Below are 12,299 nucleotides of genomic sequence, written 5' to 3' on the forward strand. Positions count from 1 at the left end.
CAGCCACCATCACTCTGGCAGCAAGAGCGCTAGAGCTAGAGAAGGGGAAAGATGAGCTGGAACGAACCATTTTGGGAGAGGGGGGTTATCTATACTTTTGTTGTTAAAATGTTACGTCTCAACCAAGTTCTGTATGCTTTTTATATTTTTAGTAGTGTGTCACACAAACAGCAAATATTGTCAAAAAAAAGTAAGAAATCTTTGGGGGTGCTTTGTTTCATTTTGGGGCACCCCCAAAAATGGGCTAAAATCACCCCTGGATGGAAAAGAGAGAATCCTGACCTGGAAATATGCTACCCTTTATTTCCTTTCCCTCTGTGACTCTCATCCTTGGTATTATATCTGGACAGAGAGAAAAAACATTTAATCTGAGAAAGTTTGCATAACTAACATGAATATTGAACCATGAGCTTAGAGCTACATCAACATGGCCCCTAGTAACAGCTTGTAGCTACAAATATGGTATGGGCAACAGGTCCTCAATACAATCCTGGGGCTGAATTAACTCAAATCAGTTCAGGGCAACCACATTATACAATGAGACTTTCTCAGAGCAGGTTTTCTGATTTTAACATTGACCTCTGGGACCTTACACAGGGTACAGGCGTCTCTGTTGGTAACAGCTAAGTTACATAGTGAGAAAACAACATTTATTAATCACATTTGATGAAAGATTAAATAAGGAGTAAATTATCATGACTTAAATTAACATTTTTCACCAGCAGCAGATAACTACAGTATGAGTGCCATTCATGTAAAATAAATAGCTGTCATTCACAGAACAGTGAGAACCACACTTTCCTTCTCTAAGCCACTTTACTAAGCTTCCTGACATTCTGTGTTATTGTGACAAATGGCACCCATTTTGGAGTTAAGGAAGCTTATACAAAGGACGGTAAGTATTTTCACATACTTGGACATCCAAAGCTGTCACATACTGTGTCTCAGTTACAAGAAAAAATAAGCTCTGACTTAAAATTTCAAGCTCTTTAAGAAGAAAACAGTAATGCCATGTCTCAGAGGCCTCACTGAGGCTGAAATCAGTTATTTCACTCTTTGTTCCAAAGGTGCTGGAAATATTTCCACACCCCGGACCTGGAGCTTGCAGTGATTTGGCTTTTACTTCACAGAAATTTCAATCCAAGCTGTGGTCAGCTAAGGTCACCCCAAGATGATAAATATCTTGGTCCCCATAAGTCCTCAGGTGTTTCAACTGTAATAATAATTTTTTTTTTAAATGTAGGTTTCTGGTTACAGTAAAGCTCGGATCTCAGTTAGTTCCAAGGCTTCAGACAGCTCGAAATGCTCTGGCAGAAAGTACCAATAGTAGGAATATTTCCCTGCAACAGTGGATACTCCTAACCCACAGAGGCCCCACCCACTTTCACTTGGTAAAGGGCAGCCAATCAAAAAAAAAGCATGCTTAAAGGGAGATGACCTTAAATGTTTGATTCAGACAGGAGAGTGAACTGGAGAGTATAAGATCATTTTTGTGCATTTTGGGTTTTTTTGTTGTTTTTTTTTAACTGTGATGTATGCAAAGCAACTCTCTGGAGTCCTTGACTACAAATATGGAGCTGAGAATTTGCATAACAAGTCCCAGTTCAGATTAGGATAAGGCTTAGGTAACTATGTTATAAAAGTAAGTCATTGTAATGTCTGCTGAAGTGATGGAAACCTTTAGGTACATGTGTGAATGCTGCACACGTATATACTGTCCCCTGGCTGCAAGCTGAGGAGCCACATGATTTCAAATGTAGTTGAAACATGATGCAAAATTACTACTAGATTATATGAGTGCTTGTAGATTAAGTAGTGAAACTGTGAGGTGGATGGTAATGGACAAGCAGTGTGCTTCGTGGATCAGGTGGACTGCAATCCTGCTGCAACAAATGCAAGGAGTGACAGAGGAGAGGTCAGCACATAGCAGCTGAAACAACAAATGACTTGACAATTATTGATAACTACGTGAAATAGAAAGAAAGTGTTTTTAATGAAATTTGGTGATTCTGTGTTTATTTTATTTCATTTTTATGATGTCATCACTGAACTTAAAGATACAGTTTTTAATTTTTTTTAGATTATTTAATAGTAAAACGGATATTGTGATCATAAATATACACAGATTAATGTACAATTATGTTTTCCAACAAACTGATGAATTTTCATTAACTCATAATTCATCTCTTCAAAACAGATAGGAGAAGGTATGTGATTTGTAGATGCTGCCCAGTACCCCTACCATATTTGAATATAGTGACCAGGAAGGACGTCTTCCTCCTGACTAACCGTGTATTAAGTATGTGGCTAGAGACCGCTTACTCATGAAGAAGAGAACTCATGCCATGCAGGGACATTTAAATTCATGCCTGCATCTTCAGACTCAAGCTATGAAGCATCATACCTACATTTTATCATCAAAGAAAGGATCCCCTTCACTAAAGAAACGAAAAGAGAAAGGAAAGAGACGACGTAACAAAGTTACATCTTCTTCAAAAACAGTTACACTAACTCCAGCTAACAGCGACTAACTTAGGCTAACTTAGGCCCGAGTTTCACTGTCATCGGTCAGAAGTGAACTTCTTTGACTCACTGACTCGTATCAAACTAATTTCAGAAAGTTTTACAGCTTCTTCTAGAGTCAATAAAGGTTGTCGCTTCTCATCTGACATTGAAAGCTGAGGTAAACTTGATCACAATCCAGTCCATACAGCAGAAATATCCTTGCCAGCCATGCTCACCGCAGGGCACAGTCTAAGTTTAATGTTGGATTACTGAAACATGTTTGTCCACCAGCGGCCACTGTTACTAGGATTATATACTTGAACTTCAAGGAGATATTGAGTTGGAAAGACCTCCTCAGATCCCAGCTTTCAGTTGCAAAACGTCCACTCTTTGAAGCGTTTGCATCACAATCAAATCTATAGTACACTCCCTGGTTCATGTGAACGGCACGAGGCTGTCAGCCAGAATACTGCAGTCCATGTCCTGAGTGGAAGATTTATGTGTGTGTAGTTTGCTTTGCTTGCTTTCACTCCCAGCCTTGTTAACTTTGGGGACCAATATTTAAGGAAAAGTAGTAATGGTTTGGATTTAAATATACTTTGTTTTATGTTAATCCTCCTTTAAAAATTACACTAAATGGTTCCCAGTCCATAGAGAGAATTTTTTCATATGTCAGTAATATTCTCTTCTAGTCCCTTTATCACATTTTTGTAACTTTACACAGTAGAGTCTACACACTGCACAACGCATAATTAGTCTACACAAAGGTCATTGGCGCATATGAATATGAAGATTCCTGCACTGATATGCCTATTAACTGCCAGTATCTGGAGAAATTAAGTGTTTCTGGTAAGTTACGAAGAGCCTGAGGTGTGAGTCGTCTGTCATTCAGTGGATGAATCCAAATAGAACTAATGGTTATGACACTGAGCGCTTCTGTCCAGACATTGTGTCCAGCCAAGCACTTAATCAGAAAAGTTTCCGAGCCTCCAAAGGTGAAAGAAAGCCAAGTAAAGCAGAGGATTATTGCAATGAGTTGTTACATAAGAAAGTTTGCAAACAATCATCTCACTGCGTGGTGTCAAATACAAGCAGTCATTACTGCCGAAACATTCACCGCCGCACTCGAGCCTCTCTCAGGTCTGTCAAACTCAATCTCGTGTAGCTAAATCAGGCTATACGGGCTCATCCATTCATTCAGAATCAGGTCATCAACCACCCACGATGAGTCCCTCTCTGTCTGTCTTTTTTTTTTTTGTCTCGCGTCTCCCCGTTGTGACAAGACTGTGGACAGGTGGGTGTGCAGGTGTGTCCATTGATCCACAATGACAGGTGGCCTCTGAGCCTGTTGCCTGGAGACAGTGTCTTGGCAGGCTTGACAGGGAGGGCCAGCTGCACCTCAGGCAGACAAGGGACAGGCCAGACCCGGTGCCCAGGTGGCGTGACTGAGGAGAGGTCGGCGATTGCAATGTATCGTGAAATTATTTCTTAACAAGAAAAGGATTCCTGCAGCGCTTCGCATTTATCATGTGTGCATTTATTTGTCAGCAGGCACACAACAGACATTGAGCCAACGGACAAGATTGGACAGACAGCGGGCTGATGCAGGATTTCAGTGGAAAAAGGTACTCAGTGAGGCTAAAAACAGCCCTTCAGAGAGCCTGGAATATCTCTGTCCTAATCCACATCCTCAACAGGAATGTAAAACAATAAAGGACCATTTAAATAAGTCTAATTTATGCCACATTTCCATGCACTTTTTGTTTTATATTGCTTTTCTCATTTTTGCCTCGGTACAGATGATTTGACATTGTAATAATGTATTTCCAGCTCGGCTCTTATTAATTCTATTACCATTCCCTCAGAATTAAACCATATCATGCAGGGAGACAGCCATTGTAGAGAGAAACAGAAGCTCCAGTGGACTATGATGCAAACACAGCTTGAACCTCTACAATATTCTACAATAGCATTCACTGATTTGGACTGGAGTGAAATTTAGTTCTTTAATGAATCTTTCATTTTTATCTTTCATGAATCACATCCCAAAGTCTTCACAGAAGATCCTGGTTTGATGGATCAGTGAGTAGATGTCTCGCTCACCCCTGGCGTACAGCTCGTCATCCATGTACAGGAAGTAGCTGATGTTCACTCCACTCCTGAATCTATAACTACATCCTTTCTTTGCAACGAAATGGCTTAAGGGGTTGCAGCCTGTGTAGCAAAGCAGCAGGTACAGTACATTACGTTGCTATACTCTACTGATGCTTCTCACCTTCTATGTTCACCCTACTTTTATCCTCCAGACTGTGCCCAACAATGCCATCATTGCCCACTGGTGCTGAAAGCAAAATCCTGCAAAAAAAAAACATGTCAGTGACATGTTTTTAAATTATTTTTTTTATTATTATAGTTTTTGCCCACATTAGGAAGCATCTGCCTGCAATTTCTCTGTGCCTCTGTTTTGTATTATCTGTGCCTACGTTTTTGCACTCTAGCTTTTAATACATGCATTGCACCCAATGGGCAAGTGTCAATTAAAATAATCATGAACAAAATAAATAAATAAACATTGTTTTGATCTATCCGTTTTCTAAGCCTTGTGTAAAAAAAAAAAAATTAAAACACAATTGTTCCCAAAAGGCAGGCACATCTACACAGCAGGAAAGTGCCTGGTCTGCCAGCTGGTTACCTTCCACAGTTATTCACTCAATGGCTAGATACATCTCAACCTGCTGGTGGTACCAAATCCTACAACACTGAGACCAAAACTCAAAATGGGCTGCAGCATAAATGGAAAATAACTGGAGATAGAGGCAAACACACCAAGGTCGTACACAGAATAAAAGTGTGAAATGCATTGTGGCACAAACTGTACTTTCAGTTCTTAGACCACAGTCTGAGGGAACAGTTACACTTTCTTACTCCCAGTGGGAAGAAACTGTGTTTCAATCTGTTGGTTTGGGGCTTATTCTGAATCTCTTCCCAGAGTGGGGGGGATGGGTGATGTTCTGGATGGGTGTGATCCTTTATTGGCTTTTCTGTGGTTTCCTTTAGAGTCAGCTAGTGCAGATATCACCATGGTAGAGGTAGAGTTGCATTGATGACATGTTCTTCTGAACTCACCACACACTACAGGTCCTTTCTGTTCTCTCCTGTGCAGCTGGTGAACCATCAAATCAGTAGCTTCTCTACTGTTGATCAGTAGAAGCCAGTAAGCAGATGATGAGGAAGGTGAGCGTGTTTTAACTTCCTCAGGAAGTAAAGGCTTTTGTTTTCCCTTCCCCACCTGATCAGAGATGTATGTGGTCCAGATGAGGTCAGCTGAGATGTGAGTACCAAGTAACCCTAACAGCCCTCTATCCTCTCTACCTCCTGTCCATGTACACAAAAGTCAGAGTGGTCACACTGACCACTATAAATTTCTTGGTTTCTGTAGAGTTCAAGTCCAGGTTGTTGTGATAACCCCAGTCTGAGAGATGCCTGACCTCATCTCTGTGGGCTGTTTCATCATTGTCTTATATCACTCCTACTACTGTGGTACAGCCAGCAAATTTGACAGTGTTGTTGGTAGTGTGAATGAAGGAGCAGACATTGAGGGAAAGTGGAAAGTAGAGGAAGGGGCTGCAAACACACCCCAGTGGTATGCCAGAGTTTAGGTTTAGAGTGGATGACTTTCATCCTGACATCCTGTGGTCCAACTTTATAAAAAGCTGAGCTGAAATCCACAAAGAGTATTCGTACATGGGGGGGGGGGGGGGGGGGGGGGGTTCTGGTCCAGGTGAGTAAGAGATGTGTGGAGAACTGTGTCTTCTGTTGATCCGTTTCTTTGATACAATCTGTTGTAGGTCAAGGTCAGCAGTGATGACAGTGTTAGTGGAGAGAGAGGATGAGTCTTTTAAAGCAGTGGTGATGATTGGAGCTTGAAGCCAGTGTATCAAGGCATTTTACTGTACTTTTCTTCAGCCATTAAGACGGCAAAGAAATAAACAGCTGCAGAGATACTACAGAGCAGTCAACTTAAGTGTAGTGATTAAGATGGTATATGATTTGAATGTGTCGCTGTAAGTGTGCTCGTCCATCATAGTGTTTATGTATCTGTTTTACACTTTAAATATGTGATAAGTCTTATTGTTCTAAGAGGACTCTCTGTGTTTTGATCATTAAATGCTAATACAGGGAATCAGCAGATGTTTTTGTGTTTGTAATGTATCTGTGTAGAGGATGGTGGTTTATGTTTCTGACACCAGGACAGTTTAATCTGCTGTGAAGGCTAAAAGTGAAGACAGATGCTTCTTTGATCTCATTCTGTCCTTCTATATTATTTGATATGATATGAACTCTAAATGAACTACATGTGCAGCATTGTTTACTTTGTTGTGTATCTAAGATGCCACTAGTGTGTAGTAGTGGTCCTCTGGTGCTAACATAGTATATTAGAGTTTGCTGATATTACTTCTTTTTAAAAATCTAGTTACATTTTGTCACTCTGCACTGCAGTTAGAACAAACTGACTGAGTAATGCGCTCTTGCTTTTGTATTGTATCCTGGAAGTAGATCATTAAAGACTGTAGAGGGCTTGTTTTCTGTATGTAACAGAATGAATATTTAGTTTTTGTTTTGCACTGAGTGTTGTCTTGCTTTTATTGCTTGATCAGCAGCCAATCACCTCCCGTCTTCTTATTATAAACAGTTTCTAGCCGCTGTCTTAGTGTCTCCCTTACTCTCTCGCTCTCCTGTCTTCATTTTAAGTGGTTACCTTGGAACATTTTATTGAATTTAGGCCAGTTTATCTGTTCTTCAGGCCTATTTAGACAAAATGTCAGTGGTATGCATGTGCGCGCGACATCAAAGGTTTTGCCAATTTGATTACAATTTCAAAGCATTAAACAGTTTGCTGCTTAGAGTAAAACGTGTGTTTGTCTAATGAAATATTGCAGACACTTAAAAGTTAGTTAGTCAGGTGATTTTTTAAAAACGTATTCTTGCAAATGTTATTGTAAATGTTTTAACAACACTGGAAGGGGACCCTTTTTACCACTATGGATCATCTCCCGTCTCTCATAGCCCATCTGGCCACAAGTAAACTCAGCACTGAGTCGATATTTACATATGAATAGATAAAAGCCCCCCTTTTACTCATTCTTTTATTATCATCAGTAAACTAACTTGTAAACACCTGTGGCTACTAATTGTAATGCACCTGAATGCCTTTTTGGTTGTTGGCAGTGGTTTGAAGTGAATTTTCCGTGGGTAGTATTCCCAGGTTATTTGTGCTGGAAAAGTCGCCATGAATCTGGGATGCTCTATTTTACAGTCATTGCTATTAATTCAGTGGTTTCCTTTGTGGTGAGGAATCAGATCGGCACAGCAAGACATTCGTGGAATAATGAAGTCAACTGAATATGTGGACAAAACTGCATGGTTGAGATATGCTCTGATGATATTATATATAAGTCTCTTTGAGCTTCTTCATCGTTGTGAACATGTTCTTATTAAGTGCAGTGTGACAGAATATTATCAAGTAGCAGAATTACAGTTTTACCATCACAGAGGTGTTGGGAACATGTTGGGAAAATAATTTTAAACAGAAAGAAAAGGACCCAGTTTACTACCCTGTGGAACTCACATGCCACAGCAGGTGGGGTGTTATAAGAAGAGGACCTATTGGAGAAATACCAATATCACAGAAAGTAAGTTGCCATGCTGACCAGTGTGGTAGTTTAAAGCATCAAAGGATTTAAAAAAAACAAACAAAAACATTAAAATGGCTTCAGAATATCACCTATGAATAACAAAGATGACAGGGAGAGCAGATTATTTAGTTGGTTAGTGAGGCTTTTCTTTCTGAAATGTTGAAATTACTATGAGAAAGGTTATTAGACTGCTGTCTGAAACAACAGTCGGCTCCTCAGATTTAAAAAGTAGGGGTAATGTGAGCAGTTTTACAGCTGGAGGGAAAAAAGAAGCCTGATCCAGAGGATAATTAGATGGGGAAAAGAGGATATTTAGGCATCAGGAGAAGTCTTAAACAAATACACATTTTAATGGTAAATATTTCAGACATGACAATTTGTAAAAAATTTCAGGCAGGTCAATTTGTGTCATCTTAAAGACAACTGCTAGGAAAAAACAGGTAGGGCTTATTTAACAGATAGAGGAAATCAATCAATGAAAGTCCTTGTATTACTTTCAGCCTGAGTGACGAGAGCTTATCAAGAAAACTGAAAAAGTAATTTTCATCAGTGATGACAATAAGTGGCTGCCATGACGTTTTAGGTTCAGAGGTTCTTTGAGTATTTGCTTTTGGAAATAGAAAGCTTTAATACTGACCTCCCTGACCTCCACTGCTAGCTGGCTAAACAGTAACTAGGCAGCTATGACAGTTTACATATCTCACAAACCGCAAGGGTCAAATACATAATCCATTAGCATAGCATGCAATCAATGAAATGACCACAGTCTGACCACCAAAGGTGGAAAAAAACTGCTGTAACTCCAAATACCAAAATTCAACCTTACTGTGATTGTATGGCATTTCTGCGCTGACGACAACATGTGTATACAGCCAGATCGGTGTGTGAATGCAGTTGCCTGTACACACTGTTACACTAGAAGACTCACCTTTTCCCATCTGGTCTGCGATGTGAATGGCCAAAGTCCAGACGCAGTTCAGATTTGCCAGCTGTGAGCACCTCGAAGTGGCACAAGGAGCGCCATCTGTACCTGCTAATAGGAATGGGATGGGAGGTAATGTAGTGCTAAATAATGGTGCTGGGATACTTGGAATCCCCCTTCCCCCAAACCTCCCACCGCATTAAAGCACAATCACTTTTTCAAAGCAAGCAATAATGTGGCCTCATCATTTCGCAGGTCTCACTCTGTTTACCATGCTGCAGCTGAGGCTGGTCAAGTCTGGGAATATTGATGTTTTAATCAATCATCCAATCACTGTGTGAAGGTTCTAATAATGCAGTGTGCATTGTCTTGTATCTCATTAAGGTGGAAAGAGTAAATGTTTTTGTCTGACAACATCTGTGACCCTGATAATACAGTGGCAGCCTGTCTATACTGTCTTACACCCCGGTGCTTGTTGGTAAAGTCCTCTGAGACCTGAAAAGATTGAGAACTGTGTGTCTTCTATCGAGCTCTTCCTATCCTCTTCCTACGTAAATCAAAACCTAACAAATCAAAGGTAATTTATGCTTAAAATTGTGTTTCCAATCATTTCATAATTGAGCTCAGTATCTCCCAGTTCTCGCAGTTCAGGTTGTATTTACGCACCATTGTTTCCTCAAAGGATTTGTCTCAGTGGGGAGGCAATGCCTGTAAATCACAAATAAGAATATTTCATATAAACAAGGATTTTATGTTCTCATGCAACCAAATACTTCTGCTATGAGCCACCATTTATAATTTTCTCTTTTTATTTCTGCGGTAGGACTGCAGAAATAAAATATGCACTCACCAGGCATTTTATTAGCCCACCTGTTTAATACAAATATTCAATCAGCCAGTCAAATGGTAGCAAATCAACAAATCTAGGCACAAACCAAATAGGAAGGGAAGATGGTTTAAGTGATTTGGTACACGGCATGGTTGTTGGTCAAGTCTGAGTATTTCCACACAACTATCTCTGAGGTTTGCAGAGAATGATCTGGAAAAGAAAAAATATTCAGTGAGCAGCAGTTCTGTGGTCAAATATGCCTCATTGATGCCAGAGGTCAGAAAAGAGTAGGCTAACAATCAGGGTCTGCAGAAGAGCATCTCTGATCGTGCAAAGCATCAAACCTTGAACAGGTCAGTGACAGCAGCAGAAAACCACACCGAATGTCACCACAGCCTATCAGAGTTGACCATGTCCATCCACATATTACCACAGTGCATCAGAAGCCTGATGTTACATAATAATGAATAACTCATCCACAAAAAAAAATGTTATTTTTTTAAATAATGAAGAAGCAAAATACAGAAGATGCTGTTTCAGTGAGTCACTGTAGGTGTTGCCGACGGGCACATCTGTGACACAGTCAGTGTTTTTAAATGATGCTTAATGAAGAAAACAAAACAAAACAAATGGCCTTCAGTGCAGATTTCCTTCACCGAGCATATATGTATTGTGACTCATGGCTGGGGATAGCATATTGACATCAGCCACAGTATGATACTCTGTGCTTGTGGTCAGGATTTCAGTAAGACCACAGTGTCAACAACAACTGCCTGCAGCAAACACTTCTCCAAAGGTCACCACCGTACATGAGAAAGGTCGCCACTGTACAGCAGCAGCCTGCGGTTTGTTTTCATGCCTTTACATAATAGTTTATTATGTGAAATATTATAGCATTCAGGGAAAACAAATCCTGGTCTGCTAAATGCAAAGAATACCCTGAAGCTCTGCAGAAGAGAGTCCAGTGACAGTCACATGTAAATAACTCATTCACAAACCCTCCTGCATCTAACTTCATCTCAGAGTTTGTCCCACATTCTCAGACATATGTTCTTTTTCATGTCAGTAAACCGCAACAAAAAGAGTTTTATCTTCATATATTCTTTATATAAAAATATAGCTTTTCAAATCTGATTTGCAGATCTCACACAGGTTCACCGTTTTATGCTACATTAGCCTGCCTACAGTTGCATCTGCAAGCAGCTTGGCAACCCACCTCGATCTCAGCTGTTCCTCTTCAGTGTCTCGTCAGTGTCAGTGAATAATTGTCTTCATTGTTTATTACATAGGTCATAAGTGTGATGTTTATTAGCCCTGTGACAGGCTCATGACTTGTCCCAGGTATGGCTTACATAACAGTTTGAAGCTAATGAGAAATTACTATGATAATGGTATAAGACAAGAGCATCGAATAACTACGATACTGTATGTTAAAAACTCAAGTGACAGTATCGAGCTTAAACTACTCGTGATAGTCGCCTTGAAGGAGATGCAAAGGTCTGTGACAACCACCAGCTGAGATGTGCAGTCTTTGCGGTTCTGGCCTGGTGCCACTGCCATATGCAACGTTATTTTTAATATATGGCATCATTTATCACAGGTGATTTTTTTAACCTGACCTCCTCCTCTGCTTTGTAAATGGCAATGTTCCCTTCTATAAATCCAGCCTTCATCTTGTTATGCTGCCATAAACCTGATTATGAAATTGTACATGGCAATAACAAAATAGCTGCCAGGGTTGGAACCTTTTCAATAAACATAAATTGTGAAAAAATAAATAAATAAATGCCACTGGTCTGTGTCCAACCCCTGATCTGTGTACATTAAATAAAGTAAAGCTTTTAAAATCTGATTATTTTACAAACACAGTCTTTAGAAAGCTACTAATTTGAATGGGAGTACATGTAACTTAATGTGTGTTATTCATTCGTCTCTGACCCTGAAGTCAGTTTATTTCAGAGCCCCTCCACACACACACATTCATCTCCATTAGAGTCAGTGAGGGGTCTGCCAAGCCCTTCGCACCTCTGTCAGTCCCCATACTTTGGATGACATTGAGCCCAGCAGTAGTCGAAGAGCTACAGGGGAGGTGAGGGTGACTCAGTGGGAGTCCTTGTGGTGTTGGACTCCTGTAACTGCATCAACTGCTACTACCTTTATGACTACAACTACTGCTTCCTCTGCTACTTCTGCTGTCCTGTGATTTGTCTTCTCTTACTGCTACAACTGCTGTACATCCCTGCTATACTACTACCACTGCATGAATAAATAGCTTTGCACTTTCACTAGCTGTAGAGATGGTTGCAAAGTGTAAAGGGGAGGCAGCTCCCCCTCCTCTTTACCCTTT

The sequence above is a fragment of the Pundamilia nyererei genome, unplaced genomic scaffold (assembly GCF_000239375.1).
Source record: "Pundamilia nyererei isolate P.nyererei 1_Seehausen unplaced genomic scaffold, PunNye1.0 scaffold00071, whole genome shotgun sequence".
In the NCBI taxonomy this organism is placed as follows: Eukaryota; Metazoa; Chordata; class Actinopteri; order Cichliformes; family Cichlidae; genus Pundamilia; species Pundamilia nyererei.